Here is a 6,772-nt window from a genome sequence, read left to right as displayed (position 1 = left end):
ACAAAGTATTCCTTGGATTTATGGGGCTTTAGATAATAGGCAGGTTGGTCATCATGCATCTATTATCGAGGTGGAAGTGAAGCTTTGTGATCAAGTTGTTTCTATTTTTATTGAACCTCGATCTAACTATAGTTATATCAGTCCTCACCTGGTGGATACGTGTGGTTTGAATAAATAAGTGCATGCAAAATCTTGGCTGGTTCAGTTGGCTATAGGTACTAAGAAAATAATTCATCATTGGGTAGGAGCTTGTGCATTTGAGTTGAACAATATGTCTACATCAGCACATCTAAATGTGCTTCCATTGGGATCATACATTATGCTATTGAGTATGGATTGGTTTTACATTCATAGGACTAAGGTGGATTTCTATGATAAGGCTATTGAGTGATTGGATGATGATGGAGAAAAGAGAATCTTGCAGGGTAAGAAGAAGCCTACATTAGTGAGAATGGTTATAGCTATGTAGGCAAAGTGTAGTGGAAGGAAGGTATGTGTTTGTTTGCACTTAATAGTTATAGTGATAAAGGTAAGGATGTTGATGATGTAGAAGTATTGAACAGGTATCTGGTTTTGCAGCAATTTCAAGATGTATTTCCAGTAGATATCTCAGAGTTACCGCCTCATAGGGAGTTGGACTTTTTTATTGAGTTGATGCCGAGAGAAACACCATCATCAAAGGCACCGTACATGATGAGCACTTCGGAGTTGATGGAATTGAAGTCGCGGTTGAAGGAAATGCTTGACGACAGATAAATTAGGCCAAGTGTGTCGCCTTGGGGTTCACCAGTATTGTTTGAGAAGAAGAAGGATGATACTCTCAAGTTCTGCATTGACCACAAGCAATTGAACAAGGTGACGATTCAGAACATGTACACTTTGTTGCGAATTGATGACTTGTTTGATCAGTTGAAGAGATGAACAATGTTCTCGGAGATTGATTTGAGATCATGATATCATCATGTATGCATCAAAGAAGAGGACATCTATAAGGCTTCTTTCCAGACCAGGTATGGGAATTATGAGTTTGTTATGGTTCATTTTGGTTTGACTAATTCTCCAGCTACATTTATGTGTTTGATGAATAGTATGTTGCATCCTTATCTGGAAAATTTTGTGATTGTATTCATTAATGACATATTGATATATTCTAAGAATGAGGAAGAGAATGAAGAAAATCTAGAAACATTGTTAAGGTTGTTGAGAGAGAATCAATTGTATGCCAAGCTTAGTAAGTGTAATTTCTTTTAGGTAGAATTTCATTACTTAGGGCATTTTGTTTCCAAGGAAGGTGTAGTAGGGGACCCAAAAAAGATCAAAGCTATCATGGAGTGGGAAGCTCCTAGGAATATGGATGAGGTCAGATCATTCATGGGATTAGCATATTATTATAGTAGGTTAATCTGGAACTTTTCACATATTTCCTATCATATTACATCATTACAGTGAAAAGGAAATAAATTTGAATGGATAGAGGAATGTGCAACTAGTTTTGAACAATTGAAACAATTTCTTACAAATGCACTAGTATTGAAGATTTCATATATAGATAAAGGGTTTGTGGTATGTATAGATGCTTGCAAGAGAGTACTTTGTGGAGTCCTAATGTAGGAAGGACTGGTAGTATGTTATGAGTCAAGGAAAATGAATGAGCATGAGCATAATTATGTGACACATGATATTGTGTTGGAAGAAATCATTCATGCATTGAAAATGTGGAGACACTATATTCTTGGTAGGAGCTTTGTGTTGATGAGTGATCACAATGGGCTGAGAAACTTATTTGTCCAACCTAATATGAATGTCAGGAAAGCTAGGCGGTTTGCTACACTTAGTGAGTTTGAATGAGAGATCAGGTACATTAAGAGTAAAGAGAACAGGGTTGCATATGCTATTAGTAGAAAAGTACAAGTAAATCACATAGAAACTATGAGTTCATAAGGGACATATTTACATGACCATATCTTGCAAGTTGGTCAGTAGGCTGACAACTACCAACATCTTAGGCACAAGTTACAGTAGTATGGTATAGGTGAATAGGATGTGGACTATCATCTCACGGAATATGCTTTGGTCAGATTTAGGGACACGATCTATGTGTCAAAGAACAGTTAAATCAAGAAGCTTATACTGCGGGAATTTCATGTTAAGCCATATTTAGTTCACCGTGGATATCAAAAGACATTGACAATGGTGAAGAAATTTTACCATTGGCCAAACTTGAAGAAATAGCTAGCAGAGTTTCTTGTGATATGTTTGGATTTTCAGTAGGTAAAAGCGGAGTCTAAGCATCCATGTGGTTTATTACAGTCGATTCCTATTCCAAAGTGGAAATGGGACGTCTTTTCCATGGATTTCATTACAGATTTGTTGAGGATATTTAGACAACATGATTCTATTATGGTTTTGGTTGACAGGTTGTCAAAGGTAGTTCACTTCATTACAGTGAAGTCAACGAATTCAGCTAGTGAGGTAGAACATGTCTTCATGATGGAGATAGTGAGGTTGAGTGGTATTCCAAGGAATATTGTGTCAGGTAGAGATGCCAAGTTCAATTCTAGGTTTTGGAAAGAGGTGTTTACAGGTTTGGGGATATAGTTGGACTTCAATACATCTTATCATCCACAGATAGATGGACAGACAGAGAGGGCCAATAGGATTCTTGAGGATATGTTAAGGATGTGCGTCTTGCATCATCAAAGGAGGTGGGATGAGTATCTTCCACTAGTTGAGTTTTCTTATAAAAATGGATATCAGGAGTCACTGAGGCTGAGTCTGTTTGAGGCACTATATGGGTGGAGTGATCTAGTGAATAGGGTATTGATTGGACCGAAAATGTTGGCAGAGATGGAACAAGAAATTCAGGTTATTAAGAATAATATAAATGGAACACAAGATAGAAAGAAGAGTTATGAAAATCAACATAGGTTATTTAAATAGTTTCAACACAAGGGCATCACTAACAAAGCAATATTATATCACATGCGTTCATATTGGGGTATAAAAAATGAGAAAAACCTAAAACAATATATTGACAATATAATAAGGGATAAAAGTGTTTTTAATATTATAATATATTATATATATTATAGGGTATTGTTTATTCCATATTTTGGCCAAGCGGAGGGAAAATTATAGGCGGAGTATGTGGACTATCCCTCTGGAGTATCGAGAGGGAAATGAATTTCGGGTTGAGGAAAAAAAATAGGCACAATATCATGGGAGAGTGCAGCGAAATTTTCCTCTAGAGTATCAAGAGCGCAATGAACTTTGGGTTACCTCCTGAGATGATTAGTGAGGAAACATTCAACAATTTTTGGTGTGGAAGCAAGGGCTTCATTGTTGAGTTTCAACGCAGTTTATATTATAATAGGCTCTACTATGTTATATGCATTATGAGCAACCACATTATTTTTCTCTGCAACTCCGGAAATTTAATCTGTTCTACGAGTGTGCTTGAAATTGAAATATCGACTATGTTATATGCATTATGACCAACCACATTCTTTTTCTCTGCAACTCCAGAAAATTATTTTGTTCTGTTAGTGTGCCCGAAGTTGAAATCTTAGTCACATAAGAAAGAACAAGATTTTATGATTATTAATGAGAGGACGGAGCTAGAGATAAATGGGTAATTCTCGTTCCTCTACCTTCTAGTTAAGTCTTTCTATGAATGGGAAAGGATTGTACATAGACATATTGTGTGGCGGTTCAAGTTTGAGAGCTAAAAAATGTACTTTCCCATTATCTGCATGCATACTGGGGTGGACATTCCATTATCTAGTCATCTCTTTCATTACGCAATTAGGAGGAATTCCTGGTTCATAATTCCACTGTAATGAATACCACTTTCCCACATTTTGTAAAAAATTGTTTAATCGAGTCAACTAGTTATTTATGTCATAGTTTGTAGGATATTTGAGAGGTTAGCAGCCATCTAGAATTTTACCATTTACATGCATATGAGTCTAGAAGTAATAATTTATCCCTCATTTATAATCATCTAGATTTCAGTTTTGAAAATCTCTTTAAGGAGACTAGTACACGAAAAACCCCTTTTTGATTGTATGTGTTTACCCTTCATTGTCACTTTTATTCTCATAGGGGAAGGAAAAGAGGTTGTCTCTAATCCAATCCAAGTTCTTATATCTTCCCTCCTTTTCTCGATACCGACGAATTAGGATTGATTATTCTGAAATCCTACTTCAAATATGCATTATAAGTGCTTATTCTTCTACTAAGAGGCAACCTTGTATTTAACCCATTATCTACACTAACTACCATAAGATGTTATATGAGGAGAACTTGCTTTTGTAAAAGGTATTGGTTTCACTTTTGGATATTTCCAGTGATCAGTTCTAAGGAAGGCCTAACCAGACTACTTAGGATGTGAGCATAAAAATCTAGGGATGGGCCCTCAAATGAATCACTATGAATAGTGAACTTAAAAGAGGCTAAAGTTTTCATTTTCATAATTATATGTTGTTGTATATTCCCTTATTGACTTGTTGTGAATAGTGGGTATTCAATAGGTACTATGTTTCCTTTAAATTATCCCTTTCATGTGGAAGCTTAGGTTTATTAACTGTAGGTTTTCCATGCCATCAGTGCAATTTCAGTCTATTTTAACTGGCATGTAGTGTTAGTTTAGTGTCTCCTTGATATAATCCCTTCTTTATGGTTGTTTGTGTTATATGATATAGATGTGCCTTTTGTGTTTTATTTATCATGTTTGATCCAATAATGGATGGTTAATCGAGTTCATAATAGGGAACAACATAATGGATAGTTAATAAGGTTCATGGACATGCATGATTTGATAATCACCATGATAAGTTATGTTCAGCCTTACACATGGGGGCTTAGGCTCTATTTCTATGTGAAATGATTATTAATAACTCATGGAAACATATTTGTTTCACTATTAACTTAAGCATAAGGAGGGAGATTCACTGGTATTAGTATTTATGGATTTTTCCAATTAATCTCTCGTCACGAGTTCAAAAGAAAGTAGGAAGAATTACAAAACCCCTTTATCAATATTGATTGCTCTGCCCAGTTAATCAGTTGTCACAAATACAAAAGAAAGTATGAGTAATTACAAAACCCCTCCATCAACCCCCTGTCCTCTCTATTTGTTTGAGGTCATACACAAATGGTGGAATTCTGAGGTGAAAAAGAGGATTTAAGCTACATAGCCTCACTTGGACAAGCCTTTGTTGGGTGTTATGTAAAAGAAAATACCCAAGAATCAAAGTAGAAATTATTAATAGGATAACATATATGAAATTAACAATATGCATAGAAAAAATTTGCATATCTTTGTCCATTTTTTATTTTAGAAAATTCCATTATCTATCCTTTATAAAAGGATAATTTGATAATATAGTAACTCGAAAAGGACACTGTAGTAAGTAAGTCATTTATTTACTACTTTACATTCTATTATTTGAATATCACTTTAGTCTCATCCAATAAGCTAGATGTAAAGACAATGAGCCAATCATTAGCTTACTACATGGTGTTTAGTATTTTCCATTACAATAAATATGAAGAAACTTCAATTAGCTTGAAACTAGGTGACCGACTCCCTAAATCCTGCAGATTAACACCTTTCAAAATTAATCATAAACTACAAAGTGACTTTAGTTTTGTGACCATATCTTCTTGTAACTAACTCTAGGTGTTTTTCACAATCATTCCAATGTTCCTGAGATCTCTTTCTAGAGTTGTCTTCCTAAATCACATTTCGAATAAACATTTTAGGCAAAGACATAGTATTGCCTAGTGATCATAGATTCAATTAGCGCACAATGGAATATCTTTAGTTTTCCATATAGGTCTCCATAAAGTTTATTGTCAGATAATTTTTGGCTATAGACTATCCTCCTGACATTTACAGCCATTCCATTACTCCAAATATCTGTGAACAATCAGTTTGTTGCTCCCTCCATTTAAACAATCCATTCATAGTTTTTTTCACTAAATGCATCCTGATTGGCAACAACCCTCCCAATAGATCTCACGAGTCTACAAAATTAATCACCCATATTTCTAATCTCTCACACCTTCAACCTAGATTCAACTATTAGAGATTCCAAGCCATCCTAAAGGTATTCCCAAAGATTTTATTCAGTCATCCATAGTACCTCATTGGGACATATTCTAGGACTTACATTTAGTAAACATATTTGATATTTAAGTTTGAAGTTGTACTGAAACATATCTTAGATTTAATTTTGAAGTTGTACCGTGAATCCTCTAGCGTCAAGGTTTTATCTAAAAGCCACTAAAATGTATTGATGTCATATTTCCAAATTAGACATTAAGTAATTAGGTCACATCCTTTACTATGAACCAATAAAAGTCATACTCATTTTACTAATCCCATGCTTAGCATTATTCTCTGCCTTACATCAATAATGCCATATATCATGACAAGATGAGACCTAGTAATGGTCAATCTGAAAAATACAAAATAATTCTTTCACCACACGATAGCTTGGCTTGACAAAGTCAAAGTAAAACAATGGAGGTGCTCCCTTATTGTCCTTACTCTTTTATTATGATGTCCCTAAAATGTTAAACTATAGTCTGTGTTTCTAAACCATGTGTTGTGCAGGCAATCCTTTATCCGGACATAAATGATCCCTCTAGTCCTATGGGAGCATATAGCAACAAACTAGACAAATATGTGCAAACTTTCCTAGTTTATACCAGAAAACACAAAGGAGGATTAATGAATTACCTCACTTGATGCTAAAATCCGTTG

The sequence above is a fragment of the Pinus tabuliformis genome, chromosome 2_2 (assembly GCF_031772625.1).
Source record: "Pinus tabuliformis cultivar Carrire ecotype Pingquan chromosome 2_2, CPIR1, whole genome shotgun sequence".
Taxonomy (NCBI): Eukaryota; Viridiplantae; Streptophyta; class Pinopsida; order Pinales; family Pinaceae; genus Pinus; species Pinus tabuliformis.
This window is presented reverse-complemented; position numbering follows the sequence as displayed.